The sequence below is a fragment of the Canis lupus genome, chromosome 11 (genome assembly GCF_003254725.2).
Source record: "Canis lupus dingo isolate Sandy chromosome 11, ASM325472v2, whole genome shotgun sequence".
Classification (NCBI taxonomy): domain Eukaryota; kingdom Metazoa; phylum Chordata; class Mammalia; order Carnivora; family Canidae; genus Canis; species Canis lupus.
In genome coordinates this window covers 55,803,598-55,817,375 of record NC_064253.1, presented here as the reverse complement: position 1 = coordinate 55,817,375, position 13,778 = coordinate 55,803,598, and the positions used below count along the sequence as shown (strand labels likewise).

Genomic DNA, 13,778 nt, shown 5'->3' with positions numbered 1-13,778 from the left:
TCACCTTTTTTTTCCTTTCCTGAATTAATTTATTAACTAGTCTACTATTTTCTTTCTTTAGGGGTTTGCCTGCCTTGTAACTCAGCGGCCCTCATGACTCCTCCTCTGCTTTGAATTTTAATAGCATTCTATTTTTGGAGAGGAAAAAAACGCGACAAATGTGAATGCAGAGGCTTGTAATTCATTCTAACCATATCTTTCCATTTTTGCCATAGAGAGTTGATTATTGAGGCTGAGTCCATGGCTATATCACCATCCGCTAGGTGCTATCTTCTTTGGATTTGAGACATGGGGGTACAAGAGCATCCTCACCCTTGAGAGTCCAGACCAATAAAGTGATATGATGTAATATGATACAGAATCTATCCAGAAGGAAAAAAAACTCTATGGGTAATTTAATTATCTGAAAATCAGTAAAGAAGAGCTACAAGTGATAAGGTACAAAAGAGAAGCACCTGGCTACCCGAAGGACTGTCTTCAGCTCACAGATAATCAAATCAACTTGGAAATCTTAATAACCAAAATAACCTACAGGCACAACAGACTCAGAGGTTTGGTGAGGCCAAGTGATTCCCCCATAAAACATCCCAAACACTATTTTCATTGACTTCAAGACACAGATACATGCTCAGAAAACCTTCAATAATGGAAGCATATTGGAAGGACACTGCAATAGCAATTCTCTCTCCTTCCCTCCCTCCTTCACCTCCCACCGCCTCTCCCCTACAGTGTCTGCTTTCTCTTGGTCTTTCCTGCTCAACTGCCCTCAGCAGGTACCATGCGACAGGGCTGGATCATAGGCATCCAAATAGAAGTTTTCTCTGGTAGGCAGCCTTCAGCTCCATCTGGTCCAATCAAAACAGCAGAAGTTGTTCTGCTCAAAGCCTAAAGCTCTGTAAGCCATAAAAAATTGCTAAGAGGCTACTTTTCTCGGAACGGAACTACATAACTGGCACCTTGGAAGCTGTGTAAGGAAAAATAAGAGTATGAACAGCTGATAAAACAAATAAGTGAACAAGAAGTTCTGACCAAGTTAGTTAGACAGGAGGTGGAAGAGGCCTTTTGAATGTTTCCTGTGACATGTACTGCTGCCTTTTGCCTCCATGCCTTTGGCTTTGATGTATGAGGTTGAACTAGAAAGTCAATATTTGACTATGTTTCCCTTACGAAAATGGCTATTTCATTGGCTTTGATTCAATATCTATTACTTGAAATACCATTGGCTTCTTCTGCCATCTTTCTGTATCAAATCCCTTTTCTCCAAGGCTCAGCCCAAATATTAGACCACCACACACCTCCCTCGAGACCCAGTTCCCCTCGCAAGTGTCTGTGTGCTAATTTACCACGACCCTAATCACTGCCCAAGGGGTATTGTAGGCTCTGCTTTTACATGGCTACTCTCAACTCCTAACCATGAGCTTCATTTTTGGACCCTCTCCCCACTTTCCCAACATCTGCCAGCACCACCTCTAGAACTGAATAGGACCTTCTGTTGGGTAGAGTAACAATTCATAGGTGACCTCACTTGGCAAAACAGAATTGAGGTTTCAGATACAATGAGGGTTCTAGTTGGCTGACCTGGAGATAGGGAGATTATCATGGTGGGCCCAGTCTAGTCACATGAGTGCTTAAAGGTAGAAGAAGAGGCAGAGGAGAGGGTCAGAGTGATGTAATGTGACTCAACCTGCCTGTGAAAATGGCAGAAGGGGCTACAAGCCAAGAAGTGCAGGCAGCCCCTTGATACTGGGAAAGGCAAGGAAACGGATTCTCCCCCAGAGAGTCCAGAAAGAACACAGCCCTGCTGGCACCTTGATCTTAGGCCAGGGAGCCCCTGTGTGACTCTTGACCTACAGTACCATAAAATAATGCATAGGCGTTGTTTTAAGCCACTCAGTTTGTGGTGATTTCTAAACCACGGCCATAGACAACAAACACAAATCTCAACAAATATTTGTTTAATTAACCGATCACAGTCATTTTTTAATCATTTTTTATTTCTAAACCAGAATTAAATCAACTCAAATTTCACAGGATCTCACATTTAGAAGATTTTTATTTACGGAGATGAGCAGAAATGTAAATCTTCTTTCTTTTCATTGAAACACACACTCAAAACAATGTATATATTTTTAAAGGCTTAAGAAAGGAGGAGGATCATTTATCACCTCACCAAGATGCAATTGCTGTCATTCTCTCTTCCCTTCCATCCCTGATCATAGGCACGTATTATTTTACCCTGAAATCACAACAATCATAGCAGAAATAGGATTACATATCCTTTTACATTTGGTATCTTATGATTAATATATCTCATAGTTTGATGTGGTCCTCATAATTGTGATTAAATCATTACCTTGCATTCCATGAAGCTGGAGTGCCAGAACTTACTTTCCATTCATTCCTACTCGGTCAGTCATTGGGTTTTTTTCAGGTCTTTTTTCCTTACACTCAGAGAAAATACTGGAATTAGTCTTTGTTTTCCTTTAGCCTTTGCTTCTGCTGAGTTATCTTCACAGCTGACTTCCCCAATGGAGACAACTGAAAGGGTCACAGTAGTAGTGATGTCTCTCGATGGGTATCGCTAGAGAGATACCAGCAAGGCTGTCAGAAGTTGACCAGTTTCACAACTATTCTTGGAATTTGGGACTTCTCATAGTTGTGTGTATATTGTGATGGTTTTGTTCACTAGTCAGGGTGACCATCCATTTGTTATGTCATTTGTTATATTTTTATTGAGCAAAATATGCTTATGGCCTTTGTTCATTTACCTATAGTAAGAACTTGATTATTTTCTTATAAATAATACTTTAGAAAATGTAATTGTTAACTTTCTGTCAAAAGTGTCTACTTGTCTTTGGTCATCTGGTTGGCTTTTTAATTTTCCCTCTGGAGGGTTGGATTTGCTTGTTTGTATAAGTTTTTAGGAAAATCAAACCAAACCCAAACCCTAACAACAACAAAATGAAACAAATTCTATGTTATCTGAACTCTGTGAAGCAGGCTAGGCAATTCAAAACAAATGGGAACATTTGAAGTGGAGTATTATATGAATAACCTGTTATGCTGGCTTTCCATTTTAATCTGATAACTTATTCTATAATTTATAACATTAATAACAATTTATTATTTTTGGCAAAAATTCTGTGGCTTATTTAATTTTCTTTTATCTCCCAACAAAGCTGTAATTTGAAAATGAGCAAAAACCTTAAAATTAAATCAATTCAGGAAAACCTAACCTCTACTTCTGTATTACAATGTTTTTTTTCTGATTATAAAAATAGTGCATGTTTATTTTACAAAAATTAAAAATGACAGAAAGGAATTTAAAAGTAAATAGATTTCAACTTTAATCTCTCATCATCCAGAAATAACTCCTGCTACACTGAGGTACATTCTCTTTTGGTCTTTTTTGCCAAGTGTGTGTGCAACTGTATAAAATTTTAATAAATTCTTGATTATATCATTTTGCATCCTATTATTTCATGACCTGATTTTTTTTTCTGGTGAGCATTTTCCTGTATCATTAAATACTTTTGAACCAGCCATATAATTAAATAACATTATCTCCATGGGCTAATTAGGCCCTACCTTAGAAGCAGTTTGAACTCCTGAAGGAAGTCTTCACATTCCTTAGTGGAAGGATGAGTCCAATTTTTCTGCCCCTGGTCCCGAGATCAAATTCACAGAGCCTCCTGGGAGCAGCTGACAACAGAAACAGTCACCTTGTGTGTGAGAATGAGAGCTCTCCTTGTGGCCGCTCTAGATCTCACATCCCCATCCACCTCCTACAAGTCCTGGCACACTGTGTTCCAAGGCGCTACTTATTTTTAGAAGATGTTTTCCTCTTGTTTCTGCAGCTGTTTCTAATCACAAGCCTTGGGCACTCCATCCCAAAGAAACCCTGGCAGAGACAAAGGTGTAAAGAAGGAAAGGACAAGGCGCTTGTCAGAACTATCTTACACACCGTATTTACTGAAAAGGAATTTATCCACGGAGGAGAGCACATTTATTACTGCACTGGGACAAAAAAGAAGAGAGGATGCACAGCCAAGCAGACATGGCTTGAGTCCCCACACTGCCCCTAAACTGCCATCTGGGTGACCCGAGGGAAACACCTTCACTGGGCTTTAATCTTTTCTTCTGTTTAATAACAAATACACCACTAAATTATGAGGGTTAGATGATGAGGTAAAACTGCTCTGTAAATTGTAAGGACTATTTCTATACCTTCATTAGACAGGGAGAAGGAACTTCTAGGGCATTCTTCCTACATTTATACTTTTTGTTAATTATTTATGCTTTCACAAGTTATCAACAAGATAAACCAATCTATATACCTAAAACTCTAAGGAGATTTGATAATTTAAAAGGAATCAGAGTTTTGAGTAAAATTATGTTCAGAGCTGTCATAAATCCCCACATTTCAGTGGCTTAACACAAGAAATGTTGTGTGGCTCCTGTGAACATCCAACACAGGTGTTGCTGGTTGGCGACCAGTCTTCCAGGGACCTGGGCACCTTCCACATTGTGGCTCTGTCCTTGCCCTCTGGGGTTTCTGGACACTCTGCCTTCAGCCAGCAGATGAGACAAATGGAAGGAGGGAAAACACACACATCTACCTGTCAGTCACAGCAGCCAGAAAGTGATACTCATCATTTCATCATATCCCATTGGCAAGAATCCATGTCATAGCACACTCTGATGCTAAAGAAGCTGGGAAATACAGTCTAGGTTTGGTGAGTGGTTAGCCAGCCTGCCACATGTATTAGTATAATTATTAGGAGGAAACCTATGCCAAGAATAGATGCTAAGAGTGATCATTACCTAGAGTTTTGGGTTTAAAGTGAATGACATGGTTGTCTTTGTGGTCCCTTATAGTCTTGTTCACAGCACACTCTTACACTCTTATAAGTGTATGGCCTCATAGCATACTCATATGGTTTTGTTTACAGGGATCTTTAGAGGAAGACTACATTTGTTTATGCATTTGTTCATTGATTCTTCATTCATTAAAAAAGCATTAGTCAAGCCCATACTATGAGCAAGTAATCTATAGCCCTGAAAAACAACATACTGGAGGCCTAGAGTTCTCCCATTGTTCTGCAAGCTACAAGTGAAGAGCTACTATCCCCAAAGACCTCTGTTCCATTTTAACACTAACCCGAACACTAACCTGAAAATAGGCTGCTATCTCAGGTCTGGTCTCTGCCTCTGATAGTGTGTGGCCTTGGGCAAGTTACCTAGCCTCTCTGGGTTTCTGCTTTCTTATCTGTGAGATGAAGATGAATAAGAAAGTACCTGAACACAGCTCATACCCCACACATGTTAGCTCTGTGACCACCATCACCACATTTCTTCCATCCACCCTACGCTGCCCACCTATAACAACTCCTGCTCGAATGTGCAGTTTGGGGAATGGGCAAAGAATTTGTTATTCAAATAAATAACTTTTACTGAATGCACTAGCTGTGAAATCTGCCAGCGAGGATGTGAGAAGTGTGATTATTTCGATGATGGGAAATTGGAAAGAGAATGTTCTAAATCATGGCTTGCCAATCCTTTTCATCCAGATATAATATTAATAGGTATCATTTATTAAATACCCACTTCCTTAAAAACTGCTAAAGTGGGTCTTTATATAATCCTTTTTATTTAATCCTCACAGTAACCTCATGAAATAGGTGTTATTATCACTTGTCAGAATGAACAGCAATAACAACAAAGATGAGGATCAGAGGGGCTTGTGATTTGCCCAAAGTCACACAGCTGATAAACACCAGAGTGGAGATTTGAGCCCTGGGTGGTCCAGCTCCAGGTCTGTGCTTTGCCTACAGGGCACACTGCTTCCCAGCTCCTTTTAACTAAAGGGGCTCTTTCTTGGACATGGCAGGACAGAATCACAATATTCTCATGACACGTTACTGTTGTCAAATGCCATGCTGTCTTTTGATCCTCATATCACCCTATGATTAAGCAGGGCAGGAATTACCATCTGCCTCAGACACTGAGGAGCAACTGAGATTCAGGGAGGCCCCTCCATGTTGTGTGAGGGACTAGCAATAATAGCAAGCATTTCCTGAGAAGTACTTTGTATACATTTCTCATTTAGTGCCCATAAAAACTCCATGACACTAGTACCTTCATTGTCTCCATTTTGCATGTGCCAGGGCTGGCACTTAAATATTAGAATCCTGTGCCAACCAACTCACATGCAACGAAGAAGACAAAATTCAACATGTTCCCAAGCTAGAGACAGAAATACTGTCTCCCAGGCCCCTTGTCTGGAAAACAAAAACAAAAACATGTCTCCATTCAATAACTGCTTTCTGAGCATCTATTCTGTGACATGTGGCATGCTTAGGCAGGATAGGGACCTGTTTTCATGGGGTGACAGCTTAGTAGGAAAAAAACAGATAATAAACAAGGAAACAAATTGGTAAATAATACACTTTCTGATAGAAATGGCACTTAGGACATAAAACTGGCTAAAGGGGTAGAGGGGGTGGCTAGTTTAGATAAGGTGGCGATATCTGGCCAGGTGTCTGAGTGTTAATAAGCATCCAACACCCAGCCGCACAAACCTCTTGGGGAAGACAACTGGGTCTGAGGAAACAGGGAGTATATTGGCCTTGAAGTGTCTTAAGAAGAGTACAAAAGCTGGAGTGGCCATAGAAAACAGTTAACAATAGAGTAGTAGTAGAGATGAGAATAAGGAGAGTATGAACCATAGAAAAGCATAGCCAATTGTCACTTGGGAATATAGAAGCAAACATTTTACATTATAAATATTTAAAAAATCAAATCCAAGGGTGTATTAAAGAATACATTGTGTCCAAGGAGAGCAGATCCAAGGGGCAAAGGACAACTCAACATTAGAGAAATTCATCGTCATCCACCACAAAGTTGAAGTAATATTAATGATCTCAATAAATATAAGAAGCATTCAATAAAATTCTGCATTCAGAATTAATTTTTTAAAATCTTGGTGAGTCAGAAATGGAATGGAAGTTCAGCAACAGAAAAAAAAAGTATCAATCAGGAATCATCTGTAATTAAATGCTCAGTGATGGGGTCTCAGAAGCATTCCCACTAAAGATGAGCACAAGACAGAACCAATTGGAGTCATTGATACTAGTTATTATTGCCCAGGAAGTCAAAAAGGCAAGGAGAATAGACTTAAATCCTAGAAAGGAAAAACAACAACAACAACAACAACAAATCCTTTTACTTTTTGCAGATAATATGACTGCCCACCTAAAAAAAATCCAAGGGAACCAAAAGAAAACTATCAGAATTAGTAAGAAAATTCAAAACTATAGAGAGACCCATCTATATACTTAATCCAATGGCTTCCCAATATACTAGAATTAGCAGAATAATAATTTTTAAAAGAATTCAATTTATACAAAACCCACAAATATAATTTTTAAGTATGCAAGATCTATTTGAAGATAAAATAACTTAAGAACCTAGATAAATGAAGTTGTAAACCTAATTGGAGAGATTTAGTATTGAAAATACACCATTTTCCCCCCATATTTATTTATCAATGCAATTTCTACATTCAACAGCATTTCTTATTCAGGGTCTTATCCTACCAGATGTCAAAACACACAGTAAGCTTTTGTAGTAAAATGGTCAAGTATTGGTGCAGATATTAAGAAATAGATCAACGAGACAAAATAATAAACCCAGCACCAAACTCAAGTGTTTATGAAAATTAAGTATACCATCAAGTTGATAGTTCAAATTAGTAGAGAAACAACAGACTAATCCACAAGTGAGACTGGACCAATTAGCTATCCTTTTGGGAAAAAATTAAAGTGCACACTTAGATAAAGGATTACTACCCAGAACGTAAAGAGTTTCTAACAAAGCAAAAAGAAAAAGACAAGTCAATTATAAAAATTTGTAAAGGAAATAAAAGGGAATTTACGGAAAATTAATAATTCACACACAGTAGTCATAAAGAGCTGTATTAGTGAGAGAAAAGAGAATTATTTAATGCAAAATAAAAAGATTAGTTGGTAAAAATGTGGAGAAACAGACATTCTCATATACACTATATGTATAAACTGATGAAGGCACTTGATGAAGGCCTTTTGAGAACATCCATCAAAATTTCAAATGTACATATCAAATGACCCAGCTATTCCCCTCCTCGGGCTCTTTCCAGAATAAAAGCAGTTGTTTGTGTGCCCCCACGCAACTCATTGTTCAAATTTATGTACATAGATCCAAGAATGTTCATCATGGGATTGTGTACAGTAGCAAAACACCAAAAACCTAATTTACTATTAATAGGAAGGAGAATAGGTAAGTAAATTATGGTAGAAAATCCCTTGCTCAAAAAGCAGAGTGCAGTAGAGATATGGCAACAGGAAGATCTCCAAAATATATTACTTAGTGGGAAAAGCAAGCAACAAAATGATACGTGATTAATATGTGTACGAGTGTAAATGCATCAAGAGGAGAGAAGAGTGTATACCACGCTTCCTCTAGGGTGGGGAGGAGCGGGGAAAAGAGAGCTCCACTCTCCTTATATATCACATCTGTCATTTGGCTCTTCTACCAAAAAAACATTTGAATTATTATATCATTTGAGTAATGTCTGGAAACGTGCACTAGGCATCATCACTATTACTGTGTGATGGGAGGACAGGACAAAAGGGAAGACGGAGGAATGAAATGCTGATTCTCATCTCTCAGGGTTTAGGGTCCCTGACCTTGAGATTCAGACCTGGGGAGAGGAAGAAAGGAAGGAAGGGATACAAATAGTGTGGAGAGGGCGCACATGGAAGGTGCCCACTTCTTGGTCACTGTGTGTCCCCTGGGTGCTGGGTGGCTCTGCTTCAGTGTCACTGGTCAGTGGGCAATCTGAGCCATCTCCAACACCTCCACCATTCATCACTCTCACAAGGGACATCAAGATGCCTTCCTATCATGATAACATTGGCCTGCATACCCTCTTTATACATAACTCAAGGATTCTGAATAAGCAAGGACTAAGGTATCTGGTCTGGCTTTCTCAGGGCAGGTGCCTTTCTCAGATACTTTGACTGCCTGGCTTACCACCCCCACCTGCAACCCCAGCTGCACGAGCACAGATGGGGAAAAAATTTAATTTATACCAACCTCAATACATGGCAGCTCATAAATCAGCCCTTAAATAATCACGAGCCTGTGGGACTCAATACTTAGGACCCCAAAATAAAATTCAGAATTGCAATGCCTCTGTAACCATTATTACGTATTAAAATAATTAGCGGGCATAATATTTTGCAGGTTATCAAGTACTTCCAATTTATTATTTAAAGGATCTTTACACCAGCCCTGTCGGTTGTACGACACAGGGATTATTTTTCTATTTCATCAGTTAGGAAACTGAGGCCCAGAAAGGGAATGTAATTGCCCAAAACTTCATCACTACTAAGAGGCAGCAAAGACTGGATACAGGCTTTCTGACTCTAAAATACATGCTCTTTCTACGTAAGTCCCGCTCATTCCAAAATAACCAGTGCTACCACATTTATTCAGGATCTATCCTGGGAAACTTAATGCTCAGGAGCATTGTCCCTACCCCAGAAATGAGGGCATCTGAAGCCCCTGCACCAGCCCCCAGAGCGGCTCTCTGAGGCTCCTCACCCTGGGGTTCACCCTAGATTCCAGAGGTCCTCACCTCAGTGAAGTTGCTCCTCATCTGACTCACTGGGCTTCTCTGCCCCTAACAGACTAGAAATAGAGAATCTGAGCGGTGGGATGGGGGCAGGAGGAACCTTTGAGACACAAGCTGTGCTATTCTCATTGTTTTTACTCAAACATGAATCTTTGTTCTCCTATGCAAATTTTGAGACGTTGGTGCCAATCTGTTCTGAACAAAAGAATTTTGGTCTGAAAAAAACAAAATTTGAGATGGGAAGTCTGGCTTTCCTAGTTGCTCTTTTGAGCATCTGCCTCTCCCCACACCCTCCCCACCACGTTGGATGTCTCCCAAAGGTAGACGCGAACTTTGAGGAAAACTTCTTGGGCTGCTTACCAGTTGCAGAAGTCAAGGAGGATTTGTCAAGGTTACTAAAATAAGCAACCTTACAAAGCTTGGCAAGTTGAACCAGCTGACCCTAAGGTTCTCCCTCGACACCTCAAAGATCTTAGGGTCCTTGGTTTCAATGGATATTTATCCAGGCCTTACCCTCTACTTCTTCTAAATGGAGTTGTCCATTGGCTTTATAGTCACAATATTATACTAGCGACACTATTTTATGTTTTTTAAAGATTTATCTATTAATTTTAGGAAGAGAGAGAGATAGCAGGGGGAAGGGGCAGAGGGAGAGGGAGAGAGAGCCCCAAGCAGATTCTGTGCTAAGGGTGGAGCCAGACACGGGGCTATATCTCATGACCTTGAGATCATGCCCCGAGCTGAAACCAAGAGTTAGTAGCTTAACCAACTGAGCCACGCAGGCACCCCAATGACACTATTTTAAATATAATTTATTTAGCAAATAATTATTTAACTGAAGTGTGCTTTCCCCATGTCATTTTCTAATCCTCAGCCAGAGACCAAGAAAAAAAAGTGTACACGGACCAAATTCTTATTCTACCTACACTGAACATAATAAGCATCTATACATATTGATATACAGATTTTCTGATCACTTCAATTGCCGTATAATATTTCATTCATGGTTATACCTAAATTTGCTTAATATTCTGTTGTTGAACACTGAACTTGTTCAGAATTTTATTGGAATTATAAATAATGCTTCGATGAGCATCTTGGTGCATAAGGCTTCCTTACCTTCTATTTAGTGATTTCTTTTAAAATTCTAGGAAGGAAAGTACTGCGTTGCAGGACACAGGCATCTTTCTAGTTCTTCTCATAGGTCTGACTAACAAACTTAACCAACTCACCTGAATATTGGACATTGATTCGATTTTGCTACTACTAATTACATTAGTGGTTATTTTCGTATTATATTTTCTTTGTCAATCCTTTGTTCAGTTTTATCTGCCTTAAGACAGCCTCATTTATCTTTCTCACAATCACAAAGAAGGAGGCATTTTAAAACATTTAGAAGGATTCATATTTAAGCTCAGATGAGAACAACTTATCACCTACCAGCTCATATGATAAATATCAAATAAAGAAGTCAGCCTATATGTGCCATTTTCAGTAATGGATTTTTCTCCTTGCATCAAAGGAATGAGTTTTTGTATCCAAATGCCTCCCTCACTGATTTCATATGCCTGAAGGAAGTATGGCTATTGAAACAAAAAAAAAAAAAAAAAAAATTCCAAACCCCAGTGAATCAGAATCTCCAGGAAGGGCTTGGGAATCTGTTTTGTGAGGGTTGGAGTTGGGTTGAATTTTAAATAAACCTCCCTAGTGATTCTTGTCATCAGGGAAGTTTGGAAACACCTGCATTAGACCTCGGGTCAATGGATGAAGGCCACCGGGAGTCAGATTTCTGCTCACCTGAGAGAATTCATGAACAATCAGGCCCATCTAGTGGTGAAAAGGCTGCCTGGGGTCATCCCCTGTCCCTGGAGGTGTCTGCAGTCCAGACAACCAGAGCCAGCTACCCTCCCACCCCCACCAGGAGGCTCCAGAGTGCATCACAGAAGCTCTGGTCCCCTGCGAATCTGGGAGCCCCCTCCCACCACAGCTCCAGGGCTCCCACAGAGCACCTCACAGGAGCGGTGGGACTAGGGGTCTTAAAGTATCCTTTCCAACCACTGCTTGATTCTGCAATTTCAAATAATAAAACAAATAGTTCACAAATGTAGCTCTGAAATTTTCCTACTCCCCTTTCCAAGAAGACATAATACAGACTTGATCTGAAATAGAACTGGGAAGGGAAAGCTAGTCGAGACTCCCTATTGTCAGGATATTCCAGGTCTCTCTACCACCTTCCCCTCTGATGCTCAAATCCCCTTTACGACACCCCAGTAAGTGGCCCTCCAGCCTCCAATGAGGACTCGGTGACTGAGTACTCCCTAATTCCATGACAACTCTTTCACAGGATCATGAAAATCATCCTTTACCCACACTTTATACTAAACTGGGGGAAACTGAGTCACAGGCATAGCTGGGGCTAAAGTCCTGGCCTCTTGGCTTATGTCTAAGTCCCTGGCCTCTTGACTTTGGCCCTTGCTGTGAGTTCACCATGTTGTATTTGCTTGAGGAGTAAGGGAGCTCAAATCTGAGAACCTGTCCTCTAAAGGACTAAACTCCACAGTGCTTTGGTTAGCCCAGGTACCTATGTAGATTCCAACTTTCTTGGAAACTTCTTATTAAGCCATCATTCATTACACTGAACGTTCAGCAAAATGTGAAGACCTGTGAAACATAGGGGTCAGGGGGAGCAGTGAAAAGGCGACAGGTCACAGCTTGCACCCGTTCCCCAACTATCCTCTAACCACTTCGTTCTTCAGAGCCAGAGCGGGTGCGGATCTGCAGCATCATCTGGAGATGCAGCATCACCCCCACTCCACCCCAGCCCTACTGAATCACAATCTAAACAAACTCCCCAGGTGATTACTAGGCAAAGCACATTAACATTCGAGAAGCACTGCTCTAGAGCACTCCTAGAGATAAAGAACATCATTTAATAATTTTTATAATAAAAGTAATAAAAGCCCATTGTAGAAAATTTGGAAAGCATCCCCCCTCCCCACTCCCATTGTTTAGGGAGGAAGATGGAGGCGGAAGGCAGCTTGAATGGGAATAGAATCAGGCTCCTGCACATGATGATGGCAAAACCTCTCCCGCTTCTTTGTGTACTTATGGGGGGCAGGCACTCTAAACCCAAAACGACTGGTCTGGGGTAGGGTGGGCAGCCAAGCGATGAGAGGGGTGGAGAAAGTTGCTAAAAAAACCTTGACTAATGACACGCAGCACTCACAACTTTGTGGGCAGGAGCAGTTCTGTTAAACTATGGGGCAGGTAGGAAAACGTGTCCCTTCTTCCCCATGCCTCACATCTGGACTGAGTCTGAGGGTCCTTTGGGAGGAGCTGTGCAGACCAGATGGCTCAGACTGAGAGCCCCACTGAGGAAAGGAAGTGACCCTGGAGGGAGGACAGGCCCCTTCCCTGCCTGGAGTCTCAAAGACTGTAGAGATTCCAAGGGAGTTGCTAGGAGATGAGGGAGCTTTTTATGACAGATCAGGACATGAAATCTGTTTACCTGCCCTTGAATCTGGGAAAAGCAGAGGCAGAGCAGAAGGGGATTCACCCCACACTCAGCCTCTCCCACCCCCCTTCACCCTCTAGGGCTAGGAAGGTTTCCGGCCATAACTCCCGGCCAGTGTTCACAGTACTTTACCCCATGAACACCCTATCATCAAAATGCTCCCACGTGGTTAAAGATTCTTTGAAAGCATCATTAATAAAGACAGTATCACTACCACATTTTTAAAGAAGTATTTCCCATTTTGGACTGCTATATTATTTCTATTTTCACTGTTATATGTGGTGTTGCAATAAACATCTTTATTCACACATCTTTGTCTATATACCTAATTATTTCCTTTTTTTATTAAGTTTTTTCTTCATTAAGGTGAACCATACATATAGAAAGGCACATAAATCAAAGGTGTATAGCTTAATGACTTTTCACAAAGCAAATACCCCAGAGAACCACCGCCCACATCAAGAAATAGAAGATCACCAGAACCCCTACTCCTCTTGGGTCCCATATCCCATCACGACACCTCCTCCCAGGTAACATTACCCTAATCTTTAACACCAAGAGACTGAATTTCATATAAATGCAAATATT

General features: G+C 40.6%; 1 long non-coding RNA gene across 2 annotated transcripts; it reads right to left on the bottom strand.

The window, feature by feature from the left end:
- Positions 1-1,942: 1,942 nt before the first annotated feature.
- On the bottom strand, positions 1,943-13,123 carry LOC112650036 (uncharacterized). 2 transcript variants are annotated; one of them, XR_004803715.2, is made up of 4 exons: positions 12,903-13,123; positions 3,589-3,901; positions 2,354-2,581; positions 1,943-2,236 (listed from the first exon to the last, which is right to left on the bottom strand). It is a non-coding gene; the product is annotated as an uncharacterized LOC112650036 (long non-coding RNA). The 2 variants fall into 2 exon arrangements; XR_003129890.3 differs by having other exon boundaries at positions 3,589-3,702.
- Between the last annotated feature and the right edge of the window lie 655 nt (positions 13,124-13,778).